This window comes from Neovison vison, chromosome 2 (assembly GCF_020171115.1).
Source record: "Neovison vison isolate M4711 chromosome 2, ASM_NN_V1, whole genome shotgun sequence".
Taxonomy (NCBI): Eukaryota; Metazoa; Chordata; class Mammalia; order Carnivora; family Mustelidae; genus Neogale; species Neogale vison.
The window spans coordinates 192,303,804-192,331,451 of record NC_058092.1 but is presented as its reverse complement, the minus strand read 5'-3'; the positions used below and the strand labels follow the sequence as shown (position 1 = coordinate 192,331,451).

Genomic DNA, 27,648 nt, shown 5'->3' with positions numbered 1-27,648 from the left:
GAGGCCACTTTAACTCCCTGAGCCGGGGGTTCTCAACTGTCAACCGGGAAGGGGCAGCCCTCTCCACGCCCTGGGGCTGAGGAGTTGAAGGGAAATTCTGATTTGGACAACAGCCCTTCCCCATCCAGTTCCTCCCTCCTCCGCTCAGGGAGTGAGTGCCCCCCTGCCAAGACGAGACAAGGCTCTAGCCTCCTGGCCGCTTGGGGCAGAGGCTTTGACTTGGCACTCGAGGCTCCTGGAAGGGTGGGCCCACTTCTCTCCGTGACCCCATCTCGGAGCACCCGCCCCTGGTCTGGAAGAACACCCACCGTCAATGGAAGGTAATGGAACAATACGACACACCCTCGCCATTCAGAGTGGGGGCTTCCTGAGGGCTGGCCCTGCAGAGCCATCGGACAGCCTCTTCTGGAACCCACATGCTAATCCAGAGGGCGGGATAACTTCCTTGCGAGAACATGTGTTAGTACTGCCCCCACAAGAGTGCCAGCCTGGTCCCAGCTGCACTTGGGTGTGCCTCATCCCTCCGGGCCATGTGATGACGCCCGGACCCTCCTGCCTGCCCCCTCCCGGCCCTGCCCAACTCCATGACCTCACACTGAACTTGCTCTCACAGCTTCTCTCCCCAAACGGCCAAGGAAGGCCAGATTCGATCCTGGACAAGGTCACTGGGTTTTCTCGCATCCCCAGGGCCGTGCTGCCTCTGCCGTGTGCTTCCTCAGAGTGGGAGGAGAACCCGAACAAGTCCTGAGCTTGCTTGCACGCGGCAGACGTTCGAGTCTCTGCCTCACCCCACCCTGTGCCTCCGAATCCCACACCTGCCTAGCTGTTCCAGTCATCAGGACGGTACGACAGAAGGGGACACCGGCGCTCAGGGAGATCCACTGGCCAGCTTGAGGTCCCGCTACTGAGAAGTGAGCAGTGACAGCACTGGGACCCTGGTCGATTACACTCTCCATCATGCTTTCCATGGGGACGAGGCCAGCCTTCCTCAACTAGATGCTCCCCATCCCCCCCCCCCGGCCCCAACTGTCCTACGTGTGACAAAGGTGCCTGAGGAGTGCTGAGGACGGTGCAGAGACAGGAAGTGGTGCCTGGGACATAGGCTTGCCCCAGGACAGTGGTCCTCAGGCAGTGGCCTTCACCTGGCTCTGTCTCGGGGCTCTTGCCGACAATTCTGAAGGCGCGGATGGGGAAGCATGGGGACAGTTCTCTGAGGACCCCAGGAGGACAGGGGGTGGGATAAAGCTGGGGATGGAGCCAGGGGTGGCCAGGTGAGACGTCTGCCCTACCTCCCATACCCATGGCAGGCACGGCTGATCAGCCACCATTCTTTTCCCATTGAACCCAGACATGGCCAGCCATTCCTCCACACACCTTTCTTTCTTTTTTTTTTTTTTAAAGATTTTGTTTATTTCCACACACCCTTCTGCCCAGCCTTTCTCAACCCACCTGGCACGGACACAGGAGAAGACAAGCTCAGGGCGGCCCCACCTTTGAAAGGGGTGTGAACAGAGAGAGGCCCAGCAGGGGAGGGCTTAGGCTGGGGTCACCACCCCCTATAGGCATGAGCAGAAATCCGCACTCAGACTTCTCAACGTCTGACTCCGTTCTCTTTCCCCTACGCTGGAAGTCAGAGCCAGGCTCTTTCTCAGCCGAGAGGCCACAAAAGGACCACTCAGGTGAGCCAAGTTTCAAGTAACCCATACCATAGCTGCTGTCACAGCAGCTTGTGAACCACTTTGCAGATGAGAAAATTAAGGCTCAGAAGGGGTGGGTAATTTCTATTCAGTCACACATGGAAGTGTGGCTGACCCAGGACGGTAGTTCCTCCCAAGCCTGGGCTTCTGTGTTTACTGTATGTGCCTTCTCCTTTAGCTAGTTGCTATGAATGGTCAGATTTTTTTTTTTTTTAAACTTCTCAAGAAATAAAAAGTTAAGGATGGAAACAAAAGAGACGGAAACAAAAGAATCAGAAAGCAGATAATTATTTGCACTAAACATGGTAGATGATTTAAAAAACAACAACAACAACCCAACAGTCTTTCTGCCTTAGATCCAGAAGGGATCCTCACATCTGCTCAGGCCTATCCTAACACTTACAGATGAAGAAATGGAGGCCCATGGCAGGAGTAGGGGTGGGGTCCAGTTGAAGCAGAGCCTTGAAGACCCCACTCTGGGTCAGAGATGGGGCCAGGGCTCACACCCACCCAGGCCTCAGGAGCCCTAGTTGCCCCGAACTCAACTCTCTCTCTGCCCCTCCCCATGTCTGTGTTCCCTGGGGCACGGATGCCTCACCCCGGGGCCTGCCGGGGGAGCTGAGGCTCTTCTCCCACTGCCAGCACCGGTGGCTTCCCTGCAGAATGACCTCGACGTCCCCAGGCCTCATGCGGAGATTCTCGGCGTCCCAGCTGGGTTAAGGCTGGCACACTGACTCTTCAAGGGTGCCCGCCCTCTGGCTCTGGAACTGAGTTGGCTGGGTCTGGTGCCTGTCATCTGGTCTGTACTCAGGGAGGTGCTGCGTGGGAGGCTACTCAGGGGCTGGGAGGAGGCAGAGAGGAGGGGCAGGGAGGAGGGGGCTCTCATCCCTGGAAACTTCCGGGCACAAACCAGGCATCCCACAGGCAACCTGAAGACATGTTTCCTGAATGTCAGCTAAGAGACAAAATTCACACCTGGTGTTCTGAAGCCGCGTGTTGGCCACGCATGCTGGTCGTTCAAGGCACTCAACAGTTCACAGAGCACTGGCGTTGGGACCTCCTTTGGCCCCACAGCCCCTCATCTTACACACGCGGTAGAGCTCGGCAGTCAAGATCACCAGGCTGCCTGGGTTCAAATTCTGGCTCTGCTGCTTGCTAGCTTCTGGATCTGAGGCAAAGCGCTACCCTCTGTGTGCCTCAGGCTCCCGGTCTGTAAAACGGAAGCAGTAACAACAGAGCCTGCTTAGTTCACTGAGCGGGGGAATAGGAAGCCCGAGCACACGAGTGTTGGCACTACACAAGGCCCAGGTGGGCTTTATCGTCTGTCTCCATCACAGGCAGGAGGAAACCAGGGCCAGAGAGGAGCCCGTGCTTGCTTGGGGGTCGGGGGGTTGGGGGGGATAAATGGCACCGCCCTAGACACTAAAGATCTTAAACCTTTTTCTTTTTTTTTTTTTTTAAAGCATATTTAAAAAAACACAAAAAACCCTAGTTTTAAAAATCGAGTTGCAGTAACATTTTAGGCACAAGTTCAGTTTTTACAACAACAAAAGGGGCTGTGCTCTGGAAGAGGGGGTGGTGAGGGGGTGGTGAGGGGCTGTTCCCCCACCCCACTTCCTCTCACACAGGCAACCCTAGGAACCACCCCGTGGGCTCAAGAAGGGGCCTCTGAGGACACAGGTGGCTGAGGTAGCCCTATACCCACCCATCAGAACGCCAGGTTGAGGAGCTGAAGGGCTCTGTCCAAGTGGCAAAGGCAAGTCATGGAAAGTTCCAGATGGAAGGTGGGTCAGGTTGGCCCTTCACAACATGTGATCTGAGCTCTGTTCCTCCCAGGCGGCAGCCTGGACACCCTTGAGAAGCCTGTCCAGGTGGGCAGGGTCACGGATGGAGGCAGGGTAGCCAGAGGGAAAACACTGCCTATTCTGGGCAAAAAGGGGCGGAGCCCTGCACACTGGGGATGAGGCTGCCGCGGTCGGTTCCCCAGAAACCAGGCCCTTGAGATCCTCCCTAAACAAAGGATTCTCTGGTCTGATTCGTTGGAGGCAAGCTGTGTATTCTGCCTTCTCCAGGAGTTCATGAAGGCACTCTCCCCTGCCAGCGCCGTGAAGAACTGGGTTTTTCCCAAAGTTACTAGATCACAAACCACTTTTTTTCCACTAAACACATCTGAAAATTCCATAGAACTAGTTTTCCCAGGAACTGGCTTTAAGAAATTCTGACCTAAGGGAGGGTGGCTACAGGGTAGAGACCAGGCAGCAGGAAGGGAAGAGACAGGAAGACAGGAGGGCTTGAGGGCTGAGGGAGGGGGACCAGAAGCTGAAGTGTCTTCAGGAAGAGAAGCCACAGGGCACCTGTGGCAAGATATGAAAGCCACCACGCCTGAGGACTGGGGCCCTGGATTCTGAATCCGGTGTCACGGCCAACGGGATACACCCAACCAACCTGGAGCCTGCCCCAGGTAGGGGGCGGGGGGTGGTTGGCCCTCAGCTCTCCCACCCCCAGCAAGGCTGGCCCGGGTGGGGAGAGTTGCCCAGGCCAGGGCAAAGGCCAGAGTGGAAGGTCACATGAGCTGCCTGAGGCAGAGACGGGCTCCTCCCCCGCGCCCCACCCAAGCCAAGAACTGCCAAGGGAGGACACAGGCCAAGGTGGCCAAGAAGGCCAGAGTTCAGAGAACCCGTGAGGCTGTGGGGGTGGGGAGCCCTCCGGCAGCCACTCAGAAGCTTCTGTTGGTAGTTGTGAATAATAATGAGAACAAAATTAAGTATCCGCTGTGTGTCAGGCAGCACATTTGGCGTTTCATGTGCATTATCATTAGAACGATATAACCGAGGAACAGTGACGAGCGCCACCTACAGACAGGAAAAGGGTGACGGGAAACGGTGAAGGAACTCGCCCCAGCTGACAACATGGCAGAGTTGGGATCTGAAGCTTCACCCTGTCAGGCCTCGAAGGCCAGCATCCGTCCCCCAAGCCAGGCTCCCTCTGCACCATCCTGGGGCTTTGCAGAGGGGCCGGCCCCAGGTGGCCCCGGAAGAGGCCTGCAGGTCAGTTGTCCCCAGGTGTTGTTCTCTGCTAACTTGCTCAGCTTTGCCCAGCCCGAAGTGGGCCAGGCGGGCAAGAGGTCTGTTCTCAGGGGGCTCCTGGCCCCGGGGGTCCCAAGCATGCCAGCGCAGATGCAGTGCTGTGGACACAGAGTCGGCCTCTCTGGGCCTGTTTTCTCAGCCCCTGAAGGATGGGGCTGATGGAGATGTCATCAAGCACCCCTAAACCCGTGAGGGTCAGCAAGGGCACTCGGCGTGCACCCGGCCTTTCACACACATTACTTCACTTAATCTTCACACTGACCCAAGCAGTTGGGCATCATTGCTCAGACTTTACAGATGGGGAAACAGAGGCCCAGAGAAGTTATGTAACTTGCCTAAGGTCATACAGCAGGACAGTGGAATTCCTGGGGTGGGAACCTGGGTTTGATATACTTCAAAGGCCTCCCCAGCCTGATGCAGAGCTAGAACAGAGGACAGGGGAGGGATTCCTGCCAGGCATGGGCCCAATGCCACACTGTGTGACCACAACATTCAGCCCTTGGACTGTCTGGCCTTGGTGAAAGGGGGTAGGTGAGATTGTTTCTAAGGCATTCTCTAGCTTTAATGCTCTGGCATGAGGTTGAGGGAAGAAAGGATTTAAAAAAAAAAAAAAGTGAGATGACATCTCTGCATACTAGAAACTTAGAATCTAGGCAAAAGCCCATGAGCTATACCAATCCACCTCCTGGAAGCACCCCACCACGGCCTGGGGAAGACTCAGGGCTGGGCTGGGCGCATTCCCACACACTCTCTGGAGGAGGAGAGGTAGAGCCAGACCCCAAGGGCCAGGGGGGTGGCTCCCAGCAGGGGCAGTGGGACTGGGCAGAGAGCTAAGGCTGTGGTGGGGGGTTGGTTACTAGGAAGGGGCCGGGAAGGCCTGTCTTATTTTGGAAAAACAAAGGCATGCTCCGTCTCTTTCCGGCCAGACCCTAGCCAGTTTGGAAGGGTGGCATCCGGGTCCTTCTTAAGGGACAGGGTACTGAGATGAAGCAGGACGCTCACAATTCATCTGCTTTTTAATTAATTCGCCCTGCTGCCTTAAGTGATTCCCTACTTACGCTCATTCTTTTGAAAATTCCAAAGTGCTATTTCTGACCTGTGATTTACTATTGCCGTACGTCTCTATAAGCAGTGTTTTAGCTTAAGTGCCAGTTGCATATTAATTACAAAGTTAATTATGTGCTGCGTAATCGTGCTGTAATTCATTAGTTTACTCTACACTCTTAGAGCCTCATGCTAATAGTGAGATCTGACAGAGGGTTTCAGGAGTCACCAAGAAAGACCTGTTGAAAATCCAGCGTGGGGCCGAAGAGGACAGGACATATCAAAATGGCTCCTCAGGACCCACATGCTTGACCCGGGGCTGGGTCTTGGGTCCCTTGATGCTGATCTCGGGCACACAGTGCTGTGCCCTTATTGCCCGGGGCTCTAAAGGTCCCCGGCCACCAAGTCCTGCCTGCAGACCCTTTGTGGCCAAGGAGAGGATGGTGGAAAACCGGGCCGGCTCCCGCTGTTCTCTCCCACCCCACGGAAGTGCACGGACAGAAACAGAATTTGTTTAAAACTACTTACGGAACAGAGAGTCACTTCTAGGTGGAAAATTAACTGCTCAGATCACCAAAACAAAGAGGCCCTGAGAGCGGGGATGGGGTGGGGGGCAGGCCCGAGTGGGCGTTGGGAGGAGGCGGGTCTAAGGCAGTTGTTCAGAGGGGGAGACCCAGGCCCAAGAGGGGCAGGTGGGTGTCTGGGATTTGGAGCAAGGTCCCCTCACATCCTTTCCCTTCTCTACCGTATCCCCCAAAGCATTCAGGGCTCTTGAAAGTGGATACTGGCCACCTTTCTCTTTCCCTCCTTCCCTGTGTTGGCTTTGTCTCCTACTAAGATGACGCACAGGGTCACTGTGGTCTGGCCGGGAGTCCAGACCCCTCTCCTTAGATAGTCTCGAGACTCTCTGAGACCCAGGTGCCTTGCTGGTGCAGCTGGGTGAGGGCCCCCTGCCTCCCTGCACAGGGTCGGAAGATGGATGGGAGGGAAATGCGGGCTCTCCAGACCTTGCCCGAGCCTGACCACTCTACGTCCTCCCACAGGACTCTTTTCTAAGAAGAACCGTCTTGGCCTGGGCCCCTGGGCCCCAAGCTGTCAGCCGCTGAGGAACCACCCATGACCCTCCAATGCCATTTAAAAGTCAATGTGAGGAAAGCCAGGCCGGCTGCAAACCACCCCCCCTCCACCCCAAATCTGCAGATCAAATTTCCAGCCGTGAGGGGACACGAAGGCTGTGACCTATCCCGGACATAGCGATCTGGTAGCTGAGACCCTCTGCTTTCCAAATATAAACCTGCTTGTTTTATTTCTGCTGACAGCTGAACAAAAAAAAAATGTGGAAGTCCTTCCCCTTCTGGCTCCAGTCAACAAGAGGAGAGAAGGACTCCGAGCCCCAGCTGGCATGGGAGGAAGATAAATAAGAAAAAACAAAACATGGCCTTGTGCTACAGTGGAATGTTTAAAAAAGAGGTGAAAAGCACAAGGTCAGGGGCAGATTTCATTTTCTATCATTTCAGCAGGCTCGAGGAGGAGGTGGGATGCTGCCGACTCAATAGTTTCTGGGGAATCAGTTTTGGAGGGAACTTATTTTGGGGAGGGGGGAGAGGGGGTTCTTAACAGCCAAAGCACTGTGGTTTCCTTTTCCAGGGAACACACAGGTTTCCCTGGCAACAGAGAAGTCCAGCCTCCAAAGTTCTGCCGGGAGACGAAGGCTTGGCCTGGGATGCTCCCAACAATTACCCACGGCCAAGGCCTTACTGTCCTGCTTTCCTGGGCCACAAGCTGGGGGGGTTGGGGGGGGAGGGGCAAACAGTGGACCCCGGTCCCCTTCTCTTCCCCCTACCCTTGTGCACACAGCTACTCATCCTCAGATCACTGCTTCCTAGGGCTTTAGGACGGAGCAGGTAAAAATGCCAGAAACAGCTTGGAAACAAGCCTGTATGTGACAGCACCTGAGGACCCCGAGGGAGCAGAGACAGCTCTGGGGTGGACGGCCAAGGGCCCAGCAAGGCCGAGCCTCCTGTCGGGCACGCTTTTGCCTTGTGCGGCTGGCATGGGGGAACTATACTGGTAAAGAGCAGGTCCACATCTCTGAGCTCATCTCCTTCTACCCAGGGTCCCTCAAGGGGGTCCTCAGTACCTCCTGCATTTGGGGGCCCATCTTCCCAGAAAGGACCATTTAAGCACTTGGCCAGGGAAGACGCCCTCGGTGCACCACATGTGAGTGGGAGTGGCGGGCCAGTGGGAGGAAGGAGAAGAGGCGGCCAGGGGCCCTGCCATTGCAGTAGAGCACTTAGCCAGCTGCCAGGGCTTGTGCTAAATGCTCCACACACATCATCTCATTTAACCTGACCTCTATTTGCCCGGCGAAGCAGACACAGCTACTCCTCCTGGAGGAGACTGAGGGGGGGTCAAGTGACCTGCCCAAGGCCACCCACTAAGAGATCAGCAGAGCTGGTAGCCATACCTGCCAGCCCCCGAGCCTGTTCTTATGCCTGGGGCAGGGACAGGAGAGTGGCCCGGGCTGGAGACTGACTTGCCTGCTGGCAGAAAGGAGACAGAGGTTCCAGGACTCACCCCTCCGCTCCCCTCCCCTCAGCCTCCCCCGGCCTCTTCACATTTCCCAGGAAGACAGGCCGAGGAGGAGAGCCACCTGGAGGCTCTGAACCAGGGGGCAGACCTGGCCTGAGGGCCCGATATCATGTCCTTCCTAAGCTCCATCTCCCTTATGTCCAGAACAGCCCCATGAAGTAGATAGAGCGTCATGGTCTCTTTCATAGATGAGGGACTCGGGGCTCAGTAGCACGCCTATGTTCACACAGCTAGCAAGAGGGAGGGCAGGGATTTAAACCCGAGTCTGATGCCAAAATACAGACACCTCTTAAATAATGATGATGATGATGGTGACGAGTAGCCAGGCCCACCAGGCCAAACACTGTTGTATTTAAAGCATTCTACACATATTAACTTATTTTATTCCTCAGCCATCCCATGAAGTACATGCTATAGTTTATTCCATTTCACTGATGTGGAAACTGAGGCACAGAGCCCTGTAAGCAACATGGCTAGTAAGGCATAGGGGCAAGGTCTGGACCCAGCCAGGCAGACTCTTGAGCTCACACTAGTAACCCACATGATGTGCTGTTTCTCTAACCACTGGGACATCCTGCCTCCCAGCCTTGAGTGCCTGATTCTGGGAGGCAGGATGTCCCAGTGATTGGGAAATAAGGCTAGGCAGCAGTTGGGGACCTGCGATTTTCCCTTCCTAGAGTTCAGCTCCCTGGAGAGCTCCTTCTCCCATCCCAGGGAATGGCAGGCAGGAGCCGGACTGCATTTCTGTGTGCGTGTGTGAGCGGGCGCGTGTGTGTGCCTCAGGCCCACGCTGTAGCCGGGTGTGCACGCAGCTGATTTATAACCCTCAGAGAAAACAGAATTGCAAATCTCACCCACAAATCTTCCCTATCGAGGTACTTGTGACAGGCAGACATGCCGTGAATTCCCAAGAACAGGCAGGCCTTCCCCCAGCCTTGGCTCCCTCATGCTCTCTGCTCCTGAAATGGGCCCCGTTGGGAGGGTCAGCTCAGTCCAGGGAGTGGCTACCGACCTTGTGGCCCAGTCCTGCTCATCAGAAATGCTGGCTCCTGAGCCATCTCAGGCCTGCGGAAGCCCCAGAAGGGACAGGTGGTCCTTCCCTGCGGGTCCCACCACAAGCTAGCTCTCAACTACAGTCCTCACTGGTCAGGTGGTGAGGAACAGGGCCCGTTAGAACCCGTAGAACCGAGAAGGGGGACTCTAGCTGACGCTTACCGCACATGCACTGTTTACCCCATCATTCGGCACTAGGTGCTTTTGGTTTGTCTCAAGGCTCAGAGATGTTATGCAACTTGGGCTCAGACCCCAGAATGGGCAACCTGATTCCAGAGCTCCACTGTGTTCCCTCCAATCTTCAAACCCATTACGGGCCCCTGGGCCCCATTCCTGACACACAGACACTCACTCCAGTTCTCTCTAGAGTGGATAATGGGGCGCCCAGGTTTGGCTCTGGCTGGGGTCACCCCACGGGTGGGTGAACCGTCGGGAAGATGCTTCCAGCTTCCGCACACCCTAACCCAGGTAGCCATACTCCAGGCCTGGCTCACGCCCACCCCTCCAGACCCAGCTGCGGGGGGCACTGTGATGGCTGAGCAGAAGAGGGACACATGCCCTCCCTCTTCCTTCCACCTTGGCCCGCAGCAGCCAGCACAGCTGCTTGGCCCACGCCACTGGACCCTGGGACCCAACACTTGGGCCCTTTGTGGAGGTCTCTGATGGCCCAGTCACTTCTACAGCAACATCCTCATTGGTGGGAGGATGAGCAGTGCAGGGCAAGGAGGAGCTGTCCTGGGGGGGCAGCCGAGGGCCAGGATGGGCCTAGTCTTGACTTTGCTCTAGTCTGCTGTGTGATCCAGACTTGTCCACTGCCCTGTCTGAGCTGTGTCTTTTCTAGCTGGAAGATGCATTTGGTTTGCTTATATGATACTTGGGAGGATTAAATTCAATGAGTATGAGAATCCATGTGTCTTAAGAGACTGTGCACATACATGTGCACATGCACACACATGCAGACGTATATACACTTACATGCATGCACATGCACACGCACACGTACATATGCACACACACATGCACGCACAGAGCTGGGGTGACACGGGGCTATAGGAATCCCCAACCAGCCCCAAAAGCACTCCACACCAGGCCACCCTCTCCTGAGGTGTCTCTTGGGGTTGGCATCAGGGTGAGAGGCCCAGCTCCTCCTCCTCCAGTTCAGACTTCCTTAGTACTAAACCTATAATTCCTGGCAGGGAAAATGACAGCTTTGCCCAGTGGCTGCCCTCAGCTGATGGGCAGGGAGCTGGGCGGTAGCCGTGGTGGTATCTGGGAGGCAGGCCTGGGACACGCAGCCGCTGAGTCAGAGGAGGTCAATGGTGGGGGACAAATGCCATGGGGACTGTGGGCTTTGGGGTGGGTGGACAATAGATGAGAGGGAAGAGGGGGAAGGGCTAGGCACAAGGCCCCAGGGTTGGCTTGAGGCCCGCCCTCTGTACGGCATGACCCAGGGAGGGTCAGCAAGCGGACATGAACCTGGGACCAGAAGCACAGGGAGGAGACCTCTGCAGAGAGGCTCAAGGCATGGGGCCTGAGACCCTGAGGCAGACTGGCTAGGCCCCTGGAGGCAGCAAGGCAAGCACTGCTCAGGCTTTGGGGCTTGAGAAGCTGCAAAAGTATTGGTTCCTGGGCTCTGTCCCAGCCTCCCTGCATGGGCTGGGGAATCAGCATTTTAGAATGAGCCCCTGGGATCTGGCGGCAGCTGAGTGTCAGATGGCCGATTGGGAACCCCAGGATTTCCTCTGCCCTGGTGGGGTTGCTGGGGTTTCTCCTGCTTGCGCTGCCTTCCCCTTGGCACCAACCTCCACTTGGCAAGAAGGCAAGACAATAACAGTACCACGGACACCCCAACCACATCTGCTGAGTGTGGCTGCTCACCACCTGTCTCCTCGGAGGCACACAGCCCATGGGTGGGAGGGGCCCCACGACTGGGTCCGCTTACTAAGGCCTGGTCAGCCAGGCTGGGGTCGGCCCCTGAGCTCTCCCACTGGGCCCCTCTCCACCAAGAACAGCTGTCAAGGAGCTAAGATCTTGGCGCTCTTGGCCTCCCCCTCCAAAACTGCTCTGGCGGGGAGCCCGTCCCCAGCCCCTATAGTTGCCAGGCTCTAGGTCTAGTGCCATGTGGATCCCCCGACCCATCTCACTGGGGAATGGAAGATTCTGTCTCTTGGGAAAGAAGAGACATCTCCCCTCCTCCCCCCAAGGCCACACTGCCTTGACTCTCTCTGTGGCCTTGGACAAGTCATGTGTCCTCTCTCAGCATGGGTTTCCTCTTCTAAAATGGGAAGCAGGAGGCCAGATCTGCTGATGTGCAGGCTTCGAGGGAAGGTAGTTCAGGTGGACAGAACGGCTCGAGCAGAAGCAGAACTGAGTACAGCTGGAAATGTGCCCAGGTGGGCTGGACCAGAAGACGGGTGCTGAGGCTCCGTCTGAAGCTGGGTGTAGGGGCAAGGGTAAAATTGGAATTGGAGTTATCGCGGGGTTCCTCTGACTGGGGTTGCTGGAAAGGAAAGTTCTCTGTGAGCACTCAATACTCCTAAGCAGGAGCTCTTGGCCATTGCCCCTGGGTCACCAGGAGGGACCGGCTGAGACGATCTGCTCTAAGACAGGCTGCAATGCCTACTTGGGGCCACTCCAGAGGGCCAGCTTGGGCTCCCAGATCGCCAGGGAGGCTAGAGGAAAAAGAAGGTGCCATCAGTCTTCTTTGGAACAGCCTGAGCACAGGGATGATAGAGCCAGGGCCTGCCTAGGGGTGCTGCTCTGACTCAAGCCCTGGGGAGATGGTCCCTGGGAAGAAATGGACGCCTATGGGTAGCAGGGTTCCTGGCTCTGGCCAGGGTCAGGATCATGGGGACCACCCAGCTCAGGCCTGGAGGCAATGGTACCTTCCTGGGGCCTTCCCACACTCCCCATCACACCTATTTTCCTGTTGTATATTTGAAGACCCCACCTCTTGTAAGGGGTTTATGCTTGAGGACCGGGGCACTGGGATGAACCCAGTCACACAGCAGTGTGGAGGTGTGCCCAGCCCGGCAACCTCAAGCGTTTCCTCGGTTCTGGCCCCTGGAGAGGCCTGTGGAGACCCAGGACGGGTCTCTGGGGGGAGTGGGCTTCTTGCCTTCATCTGCCCCCCCCCCCATCTTTTCCCTCATTTCTTGACCTCTGGGACGGTGTGAGGCATGAGGTCCACCTTCAGCATCAGCCATCCTCCAGGAAGGGGCAGAGGGCCAGACGGGAGTACAGGTTGCCCAGGGGCTAGTCCGTGGAGGATGGGCCCGAACTGCTTCCCTCGGCCCGAGGGTGGGGATCTAGAACCCCGGGCCAGGCACAGGGGCTGGCGGGGGGGGCTTGAGGGGCAGTTGCTCCTAGCGCCTGCCCGCCCGGTATGCCTGCTCACCTGCTGCCCGGTCCCCACTTGCCATGGCCTCACCAGCCCCTTCCCTGCCCCCTCGCGGGCCTGAGATGGCTGTCACCATGGCAACCCTGCTCATTCAGTCCGGGGATAATGAAGCCAATGTGTTTTTCATTTCCATGAGCGGAGTGCGGAGCCAAGCGGGGGAGGGGGCTTTCTCCCCTCAGCCCCTCCTCCGGGGGAAGGCTGCTTGGAGAGAGAGCACGTGTGTCGGACTCACCAGCTGTGGCACGGACACCGGTGGGAAGGGGGTGGGACCTGGAGCCACCAAGCTCCCAACCCACCATAGCAGCCATGTGGGTCGGATAGTGCCAGCTAGAATGGCTGCCTTCCCTGCTCACACCTAGCCCAGGAGAGGTGGGCTGGAGACAGGCAATGCGAGGCTCCATTTCTAGCTTTGTGACCTCGGGTGAGTGACTTCACCTCTCTGGTCTGGCTTCAGCAGAAGGACATTTACCAAGCACTGATTGGGTACCTTTTAAGCGTCTAGCCTTCAGCTTTCTCTAGAGAACCTAAAAGGTCCAGAAAAAGCTCCTGGTCGTCTAGGAGTCTGTGGGTCAGCGGGAGGAGTTCCTATCAGGCGCATTTCTCAGCTGTAAAAACAAGGCCAGGAGCTCACACCTGTCACTGCCTATCTTTGAGCTACTACTATCGAGAAGGGAGGTTGCCGTAAAGTCATGTATGGGTATGTGCCTGGCGCACACAGTAGGCTTTCTAGGTTTCAACCTCCTCCTCGTCCTCCTCCGGGGTCCTGGGCCTGCAGCACAGACAGCAGACATGTCCGAGATCCTCCTATGGGCATCAGTGCTCGAGGCTGCCCTCACACCTCTCTTTCCTCTGTTCGCCCGGATGGAGACCTGCCCACTCAGTCGGAGGTGAAACAGACCTGAGCAGGCCAGGGCTGGGCTGGGCCAGGCACAGGGGCAGTGGCCTTCGGCCAGCGGCAGCACTCACCTGGGCCCAGATGGGAGAGAGCAGGGCTGTCTGGGAAACCCACGGCCACAGTCGCCGCCAGACGCACCCCTCCTCCAGCCCCTCTCCAAGGGCAGGAAGCCAAAAGCACTCACGCAGAAAACCCTGGCCTGTCTCCCCCCACCAATAATTCAATCACCTTGGAGGCCAGTGGCCCTCTCTCCTGGCTGGGCTGACAGATTGGAGGGGGAGGGAGGGGAAGCATGTAGAGGGAGGGCTGGGGGGACCAGGGAAGCCAACATGGAAAAATCAGAGCAAGGCTTGAAAAATGAAGAAATAAACCTGCCAGGAGGGAGACAGCCTCCATCCGTCCTCCATAAAGCTGTCTAAGGGCCACCAAGGACGTTGGCGGATGGAGGGGGCCGGAGATGGCTCCTCCTGGGACCCCAGCTGGGCTCCAGCCCCCACCTGGTGAGGGGTTGGCAAGGAGGAGGAGGGCCTGGGGATCTTGAGGGGTAGAAGGGGCAGGAGAGTGGGAGGCACAAGTGTGGGGAGAACGGGGCTGGAAACGGGTTTCTTGTCAAGCCGTTGTGCCAACATCTGCATATAGAAGGCACTCAGCGTTGGACTACGAACGCCTCTCTGCATGCAGGCAGCTGGCAAGCAGGGCCTCGGGGGCAGGCTGACTATCCATAAGGACTTGGTGGAGCCCCTGCACCCATTTCACAGATAGGGAGACAGATCAGACAGGCCCACGGTCACATGGCAAATCAGAACCACTTGGGTTCCCCAGCCCAGGGTCTGGGCCAGGGTACCTTCATCATGAACTCCAGGGTTGGGGCCTCTCCCCACAGTGCCCCCACCGATGCCAGGGCTCAAACAGACCTGTGAAGGGAGTGATACTTAACGGCCCCTTCCAGGGGACCAGGAAGAATCATGTTTTCTAGGAACACTGAATCACCCTGAAATCTGCTCATGACCTAAGCCCTAAAGAGAAGGAAAATTATAAAGTGACCAGAAAGTTGATCAGGAGGACCAGTGGTTGGGACGATTATGGACAGTTTTTATTTTTCCTCTTTCAACTTTTATGTGACTTCCAGAAGGTTCCATAACAAGTGTGCATTACTTTTACAGTAAGGAGAAAAGGACATTCTGCGAGTTGAGATAAGTCACCTCCACTAAATACTACTCATGCAAAGCTCTCCATCTGCAGGACAAAGTCAAAGGAGGCCTCGCTGTGGGAGGCAGCAGCTGGGCACAGACACACATGCCCAGCCACCAGAGCCTCCCTCCATGGCCTATGGGCCCTAGAAAGCCACCACAGGCAGGAAAGAGAGGACCGGGGCTGCCCTCACTTTGCTGTGTGACTTTGGGTGAGTCCGGTCCCTCTCTGTGCTCTGGTGTCTTCCCCTTGTCCGCCTCACCTCAGGAGATGGGTACTGAGGACAGACGCTTGATCTAAAGCTGGAAGCCCTCCTGATGAGGCACGTGGGGCTTCTCTGACCCAAGGGGTGCTGTCTGGGGCAGAGGGGGCAGCTGAGGTGCTTCCGAAGACTGGGCAGGCTGGTGCAGGGCGGGGGAACTGGCTGAGCCGCGCCAGGAGGCCAGGGGCCAGCTTTCATCCCCTGTTTACAGTGGAAACACAGACTTGAAAAGGTTTCACTTTTCCACTGTTTTTGTGGCAGTGCTGCGGGGAGCAGGGCTTCCTGAGAGCGAGGCCAGCTTTCCAAGGCCACACCGAGTCCAGCCCCGCGCTGGCCTCTGACAGGAAACATCATGTTTTCAATTTACGGGTCCCTGCCAGGCGCCGTGAGCAGCCCGCGCTCCGCCAGCCGGCTGGCCGTGTGAGGAGAGAAATTCCAGGCCTTGCTGCAGTTGGGAGCCCCTGGCAGGCCCGGGGGAGCTCCAGGGCCCCAGAGGGACCCCATGGGATCCCCACGGAACAGCTCTGGCCACACATGCCCCACAGTTGATACAGTTTTGTTAGTTCCCAATGCACCCAGGGACTCTCTATGAACCACAGCCCTGCTCCCTGGCTCCCACGTCAGCGAGCCCTACTCCCTTGGCGGACAGATGGGGAAACTGAGGCCCACAGACAGAAGAGGCTTCCCAATGCCACCAGATGACTGGTACGGAAAGAATGACCTCTAACCCCTCTAACCAGACTGGCAGATTCCCGACCGAGTCTCTTGGCAAAGTGAGCCTGTCCCCCCAGGATGGTCCTGACAGGGAACTTTCACTAGGGGCCTAGAAGCTGGGCACCATGATCACAGCTCAGCCCAGAACAAGCCTGGGTGAGTGGTCTGACCTTTATATCTGACAGATGAGGACACTGAGGCAGAGCAGGGCTTGGGAGCCTCTCTAGGTCAGGCAGGGGGCAACCACGGAGCTGGGAGCCTCATGCAGCCCTGCAGAGCTCCCCGTCCCGCCCCTTCCCAAGGCTGCTCTCAGCACTACTCCTTGCTGTCTGAAGCTGCTTTAGCTCCAGCTGACTGAAAGCCTCCAATCACACAGGTCCTGGGGGCCCCCTCCCCTCTCCAGGTGCTTCTGGAAATTCCTGGTAAACTGAGCGCTGCCTGCAGCTGGGCTCTGCATTCAGCCGGCGGGGGGTGGGGGGGGGTGGGGGGGGGAGTCGCTGAAAGCCCTGGGCTGCGCTGGCGGGGAGGAGGCCATGCCCGGGCCCATAGGAGGCCCTTGCAGACCACAGCCTGCTGCCTGCTTCACAAATGGGCAGGGGGACTGTCACGAAGGCCCTGGGGCTTGAAACATCCATGCTCTTTCTCCCCCTGCTAGAAGGTCACTTCCGTGAGGACAGGGACCTGGTCTCCTACTCACTGATGTGAGTAGGAGAACACTCAGAGGAGTGCAGGTATACAGGTGGTGCTAAATACTCAGAAGAGTGCAGGTATACAGGTGGTGATAAATAAATGTCTGCTGAATGACCAATGGGGGATGGTGGCCGGGCAGGGGGGCTCTGGTCACACAGTGGTTTTGGAGAGACCTGAAAGCTCTTCTCTCTAGCCACGTATTTATGATGTTTCTAGGGAGGAGGAGACACGTCCGGGCCCCCAGGGCCCATGGCGCGGAGCAGCACCCCTTCCCAGCACTCCATCGTGGGCGCCCCCCGGCCCCTTCTGCACAGAGCCCTCCCCATGCCCCGCTGCTCCCTCACTGGGCACATTCCAGCCTTAGACAAAGGGCACATTTTCAGGGATCATAATCCCCTGCTTGTTTGTTTTTTTCACCAACTTTCCCCTCCCTTCTTCTTCCCATCCAGGGCATTCCTGTTCCCAAACGGGAGCCACTTTCCAGGCGAGTGACAGCCAGGCTTGCACCGGCTCCCAGGAGTCCTGCGAGCTGGGCCAGGGAGGCTGACCATAGACACAGACACAGAACCTTCTCGGCACGGACCGCCGTGGAGTTGCCAAGGGGGTGGGTGCTCAGGGCACGAGCTCCAGGCTGCCCTCCTGGGGCCTTCAGGATCAGGGAGGAGCCTGCGCCCGGCCCACAGAAGGGCGGACACCGCGTGTGCACACACAGCTGGGGTGGGGGGCAACACACACATACAGGCAAGCACACGTGCAGGTACACACCCAGAGAAGAAAATAAGAGACCGAGAAAAAAACAGCAAGGGGCCCAGTGAGAAAGAGGGCGCACGTCAGGGAGGCGCCAAGAGACAATCGAGCATGGAGAGAGTCAGGAAGAGGCCCACAGAGAACCTCTGCGGGAGGGCGCCCCCTGGAGTTGTACGGAGACGCTGCCCTGGGCAGGACGCACACAAGAGAGTCACGGAAGGAGAGAGACAGAAATGAGTGCATGAAAGAGCCACAGAGGGTGGAAGGAGGAGTGTGACAGGGAGGGCCACACGGGGAGGACAGGGAGCCAGGGCCAGCCAGGGGTGTGGAGGCGGCCGTGGGGCAGACACACACAGCTTGCTGCACATGCACGAGCTCCAAGCCCTGGCAGACTCTTCTGGGAACAGTGGCTGCCATGGGTGCCCCCCTTCCCTGTCCAGGTGCCACAAAGCTGATGTCTGGGAAGCGAGAACGGAGCCCTGAACGACCCCACTGTGTCCTGTGAGGAATCCCCTTGCTTTGTACCCTCCAAGGCTAGAGAGGTGCTCTGGGTGAGGCACACTGACTGTGGTCCCTTCCGGCCTTGCCCCCAGCTCGTGCTCAGAAAGAGGCCAGGGGAGGAAGGGTAGAGTGGGAGGTGGCAACTCCCTTGCCAACCACGGAGGGCAGGAGGGCAAGGAAGTGTCCGTGCTCACCTCTGATGATCTGGGTCCCTTTGAACAAGCCCCTTCCTGTCCTTGGGCCTCAGTTTTCCCTATGTAGAGGAGGGGGTCTGTTGGTTCCTTGGCGTCTCTGGCTGCTCCCGTGCCGTGTGTCTCTGGAATGTCACATTTAGCAGCTGCCGTGTGTGTGTGTGTGTGTGTGTGTGTGTGTGTGTCCTCCGCATACTTCACTCCATCCCAGCCCCGTTTCTGAAGGAACTCGTTGACCTCTTCCAATCCCCACACCCACTGGGCTTGCATTTCCAAGCCCAGATGTGCAGAAGGACATCTCAGCGACAGTAGGGCTCCCTGACATGGGCACTCCTTCCCGACCAGTGCCCAGGGGAGCAGAGCCAGATCTGACCACCTTCCATCCCTGGACTCCGACATGCTGCATTTCAGTGACAGAGAAGTGACACGCTGTGTCGTTCTATAGGTCGATGTTTCTGCTGGCCCCTCGCTGCCCGTCAAAGCCAGCGTGAGCCACCAGGCCTCATCACACGCCACTGCTCCCACTCACCTATGTGTGGCCAACAACTGGGTGCTGGGGTCTGGCCTGCCCTCTGTCCTCACTCACACCGTGCCACGTTACTTTGTCATGGCCTTTCCCTTCCCCTCCCAGGGGCGGCCCTGAAGCCGAGCCCCCTGGTTGCGAGCTGACACTAGGAAGGGCTCTGGGCCCTGATGCCAGCTGGCCTCACCCACAGCTGCGTCAGCCACGACAACTACCCGAACTGAACCTGGGGAACACACCCACCACTGGCCTTGTCCTGTGGAGCCCCGGCAAGGAGGCCTTTTCCTTCTCATTTTACAACCAAGAGGAAGAGCCTCTGGGAGGTCAGGTGATGGGGCCTTACGCAGCTTGAGGTCAGGTGATGGAGCCTTACGCAGCTTGGGACCTGAAGGTTCATGATACCTGGTCTGTTGGAGATAAAAGCAGCCTATCTCTAGGAAGCCACCTATGATCTTCCTGGTTGGCAGGGGCTCTCTCCTGGCAACGCCGGGCTCAGGCTTTAAAGTCAGACGAAGCTGGATTCAAGTTCTGACCCCATCTCCCAAGGGCCATGTGACCATATGACTTAACTTCTCTGTCTCATAACTTACTCATTTGGTAAACACAATTTATGAAGATTAAATTAGATAATGTGAACAAAATATATGGGGCAGGCGCTCACTAACATGACTATCATTCAGATTCCTGCAAAACACTCATGTGCACGTGTGTGTGCAAGCATACACACACACACACACACACACACACACACGGCAACATCACAGTGATCCGCATCAAGGACTGGGTCTTAAATCCTACCTGCCTGACCCTGGGCAAGTCACTTCTCTCTCTGCTGGCCAAGGTCTATTCTTAAATTTCTTCCTATTGCTTTCCAGAAGACCCTTCTGGAAACCCTAAAAAAGGTTATCCTCAGGGCCTGAGGGATTTGCTGGCAACTGGGATGCACAGGCTGTCTCCTGACCCTTCACATCCTCTTCTCCACTCACAGCCACCAAGTTCCTGCCACCTCCCGGAAGCTCTGCAGCCAAATGCTCTCTGACAGAGAGAGCCAAGAGGGTCTATCATGGCCCAGCCCCAGGGAACCATGTACCAGCCCCGGGGGGAGGGGGCCTGGTATCCCTGGTCAGATCATTCCTCGTGCAGAGCCAGCAGATCTAGAAAAGTCACACTGCACTTAGATTAAGTGCCTTTCATTCCTGTTGAATCTGCCGCCTGACCCACTGCCTCCTGCCCGGGCTGGCCACACAGTCATTACCGTTTAAACACCTGAATTATCAAACTGCCCGGCACCAAAGGCTGGCAGATAATTTACTTACGTTACAAAAGACCAGTTCAGGGAAAGGGCCCATTCTCTAACCACTGGGTGTTCATCTTCCCACAGAGCTGGGAAGGCACCAGAAGGACCTGCGTACTGATCGATAATGCAAGATTTCAAGTGATTGTTCAGAGTTTGGGTCTTCCTTTTTTTTTGTCATACTGCACGACACTCACACAGTAGGCACCATCCAGGGTCCTGGTGGGGGCTGTACCCTGACCTGAGGCTGTGACTTTCCTGCCTCACCTTCAGCCCCACCTGCAATCCTTGAAATTCTTAGAGTGTCATTCTGCTCTAAACTGCCTCCTCCAGGAAGCCTTCTGTATCTCACACTTCCCAAGGCTTCCTTCTCTGTCATCTCAGCACCTTCCTGGCCCCAGGGCCCTGGGTAGGAATAATTCTCCTTCCTTTGGGCGATCCTTGGCCTAGACTGGGCCAACCTGAGGGCTGGTATAGGGTCTTTGGTTGCCTTATCTCCCCAAGAGCTGAGCATAGATCCACGCATACAGAAGGTGCTTACTAAATACTTAAGCCTTACTGACTACAGATGGAGAATGTGGGGAGGAGGGGCTGGCTTATGCAAAGGCCTTGAGGCGTGTCCTATACCTGGCCCTGGCTATGAACTGAGGACCCAGCTGGGCTCCGGGCCCAGGGAGGAGAGTGAGCCGCTAACCTCGGCCCACACCCAAGGCTGGCTGTGTCAGAGAAGCCAGTGGTCAGAGGAGCCCCAGGCCCTCATCCGAGTGACCGCACAGCCCCGACTCTGGGCCCCAAGTCCTGACATCATTCCAGGTGACCGGGGCAGGGTGAACGCCCCAACGGTGAATAATGCCTCCTCTGTCACCTGCCAGGCCCAAGCCGCCTCCAACAAGGTCTCATTAGGACAGGGCCGGCGTCTCCACCTCTGCCTACGAACTCCCTTGAGCACCCGCGAGTGGAAAATGGGAGGGAGCCTAGGAGTGAGAGCCTTTTTCATTTCTGGATCGTGTTGCCCTCCGTGTGGATATTCCTGGAAACTTTCCATGGGGGTTGTCCTGGCTGGGGTGGGAGGACCGGGAGCTGAGCAGGGGCTGTTGATTTAGGCTGACAGTGAAGGTCAAAGAAGGGCCCAGTGTTCAGGAGCAGGCAGCCCCTTGGTCCCTGTCCTGACATGGCCCCACTTCTTCCCAGGGGGGCTGCACAGGCTGCTGCAGGGCTCAGGCCCAGTGGAGCCATCCGTCCCAGACAGCTCAAGGAGAGGTGTGGTGGCACTGTCCAGAGACCAGACTATAAGCTGAGAGACCTGGGTTCCGGCACAGCTCTCCACTTCTCCCTGGGTGAAGCAAGTCATTTTCCATGCAGGACCTCAGTTTCCCCATCTGTAAAAGTAAGGGGCTCCACAGGGCCCCCTCTAGTTCTGACCCTCCAGACTTCCACATATGCTAACTAATAAAGGTCCAATGCCCCTCAGAGGAGCTGGATGACCCCGCCACACCTGTCCCCCACCCCCAGCTGGCTCCAAGAAAGGGGTCCTTCTCAGCTTCCAGAAGAGACGTGAGATCTGAGTGGACTCACAGACACCTGCTGATCTAAAGGCATCCTGGAAGGCCCAGGGGAACCACCAATCCATGGCATGTGGCACTCAGGGAACAGCTTTTCTGTCCCTCGGGCTCTGGGTCTGGCGAGTGTCTTAGGACATGAATGCTCTGTGGCCAAAGAGAATGGGGCCGAAACCCAGAGGTCTGCCTCAGGGATCCTAGCAGAGAGGACCCCTAGGCAACGCCCTTCTGATTAGCAGAGACTTAGAAGAGCAGGAAGAGCCCTTACAGATCACCAGGACCCCTGGTGTGTCCATGAGAAAACTTAGCCACAGGGACAGACAGCTTTGTTCCAGTTCAACCAGTGAGGCCAGGGCCCAAGCTCTAGGCCAGCTCCCCGTTACAGGCCTCAGTGAGTCCCAGACTGGCCTGATCACGGGTGTTCAACAGGGCACTGGTGACAAATTCAGACCCATGGAAGCAGACATCAAGAGAGAGGCCTGAGAAAATGTATTTGAACCAACGCCCTGGTGATGTCGGCACTTTGGGGAAGTACTGTGTCTCCATCTTGACAGTTCCCATGGGAGAGCTCCAGAGAGGACCTGGGAGGCCAGTATCTCCGGGGAGGGAAGTATCTGGGCACCAGACTTGACGCCAACCTCGGGCAGATGCTCCATTGCTGAGGGGTGGGAGGCAAGCTCCCTTAGAGCTTCCATCTTGCATGACCAGAGGAGACTGGTGCCACCCAGCTGTTGCTGCCTGTGTGCCCCACAGCACCCCCTGCAAGCAGGCTTCTCCCCATTTATAGATTGTCCTCACCTGTAATCTAACAGAGAGCATCGGAGATGTAGTAACTTGCCCAGACTCACCCAGTTGATAGGTAGCAGAGCAAGGTCTTGAACCCCGAAACATCTGTTCCTAAAACCATACTTTAACTACATGTCACACTGCATCCCTGACCACACTGAAACTCACATGCGTGCGTGAACCCTTATTTGAGGTAGTGAGCTCCCCAGCGGTGGAGGTGAGCAAGCAGCAGCTAGAGGAGCCCCCCGCAGGCATGGGATGACCCTGACCAGCCCTCCTGGAGCTATGACTGGGGACAGGTGAAGCTGGCTAAAGGACGCAAGGGTTTTTATTGTGTTTCTTCCACAAACGGAGAAAAATGTTTTGGATTATTTACAGGTTTTAGTTCATCAACGTTTTTCTGACTCAACCCTTAGCCACTCTGGAACTTCTGGGCAGAGGATGGCTGGGAGCCTCGGCTGAGAGGGCATTTGTTGGGGACAGAGATGGTGGGGGTGAAGGCGGCTGGCTGGCTCCCCAGGAAGCGACAAGGACAGGAGTCTGGGGGTTGGCTCCCCAGGCAGTGACAGGGACAGAGGTCTGGGGGCTGGCTGTGGTGGGGAGTCTGGCTGGGGCGGGGAGCTGAGAGAGAGCTCACCAGGGGCCACCCAGTGAGAGCTGTTCCACACTAGGCTGTCTCACCGGCCAACCAGAGTGTGGGCCAGACGGAGGGGGCAGCATGGGAACATTCCACGGGGGTTATGAAGCAGAGATGTTCCCACAGGCTCCAAAAGAGGCCCCCAAAGAGCCTCGGGGAAGCAGTGGAGGGTCCCAAACAGCTGTGAGGCAAGATGTGCTGTTTCCCAAACCGGAACTGAACAAGGGTAAGAAGCACTTAACAGGAAAGACAGATGTGAGGGAAAAGCTCTCACAGATTTCCATTAACCAGTCTGGGGGGGCTTGGGGCTGGTGCTCCCCAGTCAGCTCTCTGAGTCTCACTACCCCAGAACTCGGGAAGGTTCTTGGGGCAGTTTGCCCAGTAGCCTCGGCAGACGGGCACCTGCAGGGCACCACCGAGGTCACTGTCTCCTCCCTGTGCCCACACTGGCCACAGCCCAGACCTGAGACACCTGACCGCTGGACTCGAAGCCCAGGGAGCTGGGGTTGGAAAGCACAAACACGCACCAGGCAGCACACAACACATCTGCCAGCCTGCGCACAGCCTCAGAATCCTTCTTAACACAGCCCACCCCATACATTAAGAACCAGCCTACCCGATAAAATCCCCTTACCATCCCCAGAAAGAGTGGGAGGCACACAGCCTGAGTGTCTGCTGGCTTGCTGCTGTGCGGCACAGGTGCACCAGGAACTGGGCCTGGGACATGGTTCGGTCTGCCCTGAGCCTTCAAGATGCTTCCAGTCCAGCCATGGAGTCAGCAGGTGGCTGGCTTGGAGGGGAAGACATGAGGAAAAGCCATGGATGCGTGGGGCTAAAGGAGGGGATAGATGCATCTCACAGGGCTAGCTCAGCCCACCCAAGATCTGCAGCCCCGAGCGGGTGGGAAGAGGTAGCCCCTCCGAGGGGGGGTCCTCCTTGGGCAGTGGCTCCAGCCCTGCCTGTGGTCAGGGACCTGGGGGTGGGAGGGAGGATAAGCCCAGCATCTGAACCTTCCCAGACTTCCTGCCATGATGCCTGACCAGAGGCAAATGAGAGTCTGACTGTCAGAGGAGCTAACCCCCAGAACCCCAGTGTCCTAGGCTGCACGCTGTGTCTGGAGTGATGAGCAGCCGTGCTGACCCCCATGGGCACAGCCCGTGACTGTCCCCTTGGTCTAGGGCTATTTGGGGATTAGGTAGGGAGGCACCAGGAGCCTTGGAGCCCACTGTGAGGGGAATGGAATCCTTCACAACTTGTTCCCTCCATTCCTCTTAAGGTCTGGCTGCCTAGGGACTTGCCACAGTTCTGCCCGCCTCAGTTTACCTTTATGACCAGTGTGGCATGCCCCTGTCTTAGTTTGAATGGCAGGACAGTGGCAGCCTGGCCCACAGGGAAGGTGCTCACTGTGCCGACTGTCATCTGCAAGATTTCCCTCGCCAGCCTCGGTTTCCACCCCCCTGCTCGGCAAATGAGGAAACCACACGTGGCAACTGAACACGCGTCTGCATGTGGGGTGTGTGTTAAACACATACCAGGTTTCAGAGGAAAACAGAGTGTAAAAGAGCCCGCATGTCATCCTTCCAGTATACAACGAAGACAAAAGCAAGGACAGGCTGATGGGCCGCCTGGCCAGCACTCTGAAGGCCCTGAGGGCATAGAGAGGGTTTCTAGTTCGGAAGAATTCAGGGAGGAAATGCCCAGGGACTCTGGGAAGCAGAGGCTGTGGGGTCCGGGGTGGGCAGGAGGCCACATCTGACCTTGCGGAGGAAGCAGGGCTTGAGGAAGGCTCCAGAAGGTTCAGACCGCACAGCAACAAGGGTGTTGGGCTTTCAAGGCAGAAAGAGGCTCAGTTGTGGGGACGTGTGATGAAGATGGGAGGGCGGGTGGCACGGGAAGCCAGCAGACAGCAAGGGTGAGACGCGGCCATGAGAGGAGGCAGGGGCGGACGGCAGTGGCTTCGAACGCCGGGAAGAGTCTGCTGGGCGCACAGCAGGAGTCCCAGGAGCACAGACGGACTGGCCAGGGATGGGGACCGAGGGAGCTCCCAGAGGACGTCCAGTGGAATGGAGGCGCCTGGCCTACTTCGCCGGCCTCTGAGACCCTCCAGGCCCATGGATCTCCGGGAGTCCACCCTCTGCTTCCTTCTCCCCTCCGGAGAGGACAGCTGATTTCTTCCTGAGCATACAGTGGTTCCTGCCTGGCAGCCAGCTTCTGGACACCTCACTTCTAATTATAGCCGCAGTTCTATTAGCGCTGGAGGGAAATGCCAGGTTCCAAGTGCCCTGTTTAGTGGACAAAGGCCCCCTCTTGCTTTCCTACTTTGGCCTGGGGCCAGAGGCTCATGAGCCCAGGACAGCACAGGGAAGCTGGGAGTTCATGGTCCCTCCTGAGCGGGTGGCATGGTGGGTCGCTGGGGACAGGCCCCATATGGTGTGCCGACCCCAAGGCTGGAAGTGGGGGGCACTGCCTCAGAGCCTTCCAAAGAGCAGGGTGGGAGGGAGCCGGGCACTGCCAGGGCTGGAAGAACAAGGTGAAGAGCGGCAGGTTGGAAGCCCAGGAATTCTCAGTTCTACTCAATCCTGTTGACCAAGGGTGATGATACGGAGCAGATGTCTGCAGGGATGCCTGGCTAGGGGTGCCTCCGAAGATAAGGAGAGCAGACGTGAGAAGGTCCTGGGGCTCAGAAAGAAATTCCCGAGGGAGCTCCGGGAGGAGCTGTGGATGTGACCGGACAGGGAGAAAGTGGGTAAGCTAGGGAGGCAGAGCGGGGGCTGCCCACGTGAGAAGATAGGGAAACTGGGCAGGAGAGAGGCACATGCACAGAAGAGCCATCCGGAAAGAGAGAGAGACACACACCCACACACACCTCTTTCCCCCCAGGGAACAGGCACCAAAGCATAGGTGTCCTACATGGCCACCCCCTTTCTCAGCAGCCTCCTCTAGCTCACCTCTGGGAAGGGGCTCCCCTGTCTACTGGTCCAGCCTCCCCTGTGTCCATCCTGGAGAACCTCATGTTCTCTCTCCAACTCAGGAATGCTCTGAGTGCCTGCCACCCCATCCTGACCTAGTCTGCCACCTGAGTGCCCCATGAAGCCCCAGCTTGCATACTTTTGGTGATGAGGAACTCACTACCCATCCAGAAGGCAACTTAAAAAAAAAAATCTCCAGACCACTCAGACTCTTGGAAAGTCGAACCGGAGGATGCCAGTGCAGTCGCCCCTGAGGGCCTGAGCTCTGCCAGCTACAGTCTGCTGGGCAAGAGGGTCCTTTCATCAGGAGTTTGCCATGCAACAGAGCAGGCCCCTCACTCCAGCTATCACTCCAGATTAGAACACAACTAGAGAAATAATGTTCTAGAGCAAGTACCATCTCCTTGACTGGTGATAGCTAATGAAGACCAAGAAAATCATTCATTCATTCCCTCACTCACTCACTCACTCAATTAATAAAATATCAACTGGGCAACGACTCTGCATCGGGTACCAGGATGAGGTGGTGAACAAATCATTTAATTTTCTTTTACTAGTCTGACACCTGCCCTTCACCCATTTTACAGGTGGCAAAGCTGAGTCCAGGGAGAGGCAATGCCTTGCTCCAAAAGGCCCAGGGAGCTGAGGTGCAGAGCCTCACCCATGCTGAGGCAGGCGCTGACCATCTGTCAACCCCAGGAAGAAAGGGAGGAGCAATATGTCTTGCCACCCACCCCCTCAGCCGTTTCTAGGACACCGAGGTATTGATTACCACCCTTGCCTTGGAGTGGTTTTCTTTTCTTTTCTTTTTCCATCAAGGCTTTCTAGTCTTCCTTTTTTTTTTTTCCCCCTTTTAAAGAATAAACTCCAAGCCTCTCCTATGATTAATTACCAGCTCCCTAATGCTCCGCCACTGGCAATTTCTGGAAAGGGAATGAATTACCTTGAAAAACATCCGAAAAGAGAACCCACCGTGAAGGAGAATTTCAGAGGTTACCCCACAATTAGCAGTGGGTTCCCCTAGGCTTATCGAGTTGCTGGCAGGCCCTCTGGGGAGGGGCACCCACCAGCCTCCGGGGGCCCCCCTTGGGCTCCTGAGGGCATCAGGCTTAGAGAGCTGGGCAAAGGCGCCAGGCAGAAAGGGAGGTGGTTTCCCGAGCACCCACCTCAGGCCTGCCAGTGGCTCAGAGCCCTGGTCTCTACGGCATTGTGGACCACTTAATTCCACGGTTCAAATCCCCACGCCGCTACTTACAGCTCTATGGGTTTCTTAACCACTTTGAGCCTCTGGAGAATGAGGCACTAAACACCTCCTCATGGGATTACTGCGGGGAGAAGTATGTATTTAAGGAGCATAGTGCCTGGTACACAGTAGACTCTCACTAAGCTCTAACATTTAAAAATATTTCAGGATTCTGAGCATCCCCATAATGGCCTTCTCAGCAGTGTGGGTATAATTATCCTCATTTTCAGATGAGAACACTGGCTCTCACTCTCATAGGAGTGAAAGGACTAGCCCAAGGTCATGAGCTGATAGCAGGGAGCTGGGCTCTCCCGCCACCCGGCTCCCTGGTTCCAGAGCCCAGTGGCAGTGTGGAGCATCCCAGGACCCCCTGGTCCTGTATCTGGGCACCTGGGAGCACACGGGGTCTCGGGAGAGGAGCTGAGGGCCCTAGGGAGACGAATGGGCAAGGCATCATGCCAAAGCAAAGACTCTGCCTCCCCCCGCTGAGCTCCAGGGCCTTGGGACAAAAGGCCCTGGCCCAAGTCAGCACTTTTGTGAAGGCCTCTCATCTCTGGATTGGGAGCCGCAGAGT

The 27,648-nt window shown here is 56.9% G+C and overlaps 1 protein-coding gene across 5 annotated transcripts in view; it reads right to left on the bottom strand.

The window, feature by feature from the left end:
• Positions 1–27,648, bottom strand: part of ZMIZ1 (zinc finger MIZ-type containing 1) — a 230,094-nt gene that overhangs the window by 116,490 nt on the left and 85,956 nt on the right. The gene's annotated exons all lie outside the window — the stretch shown is intronic.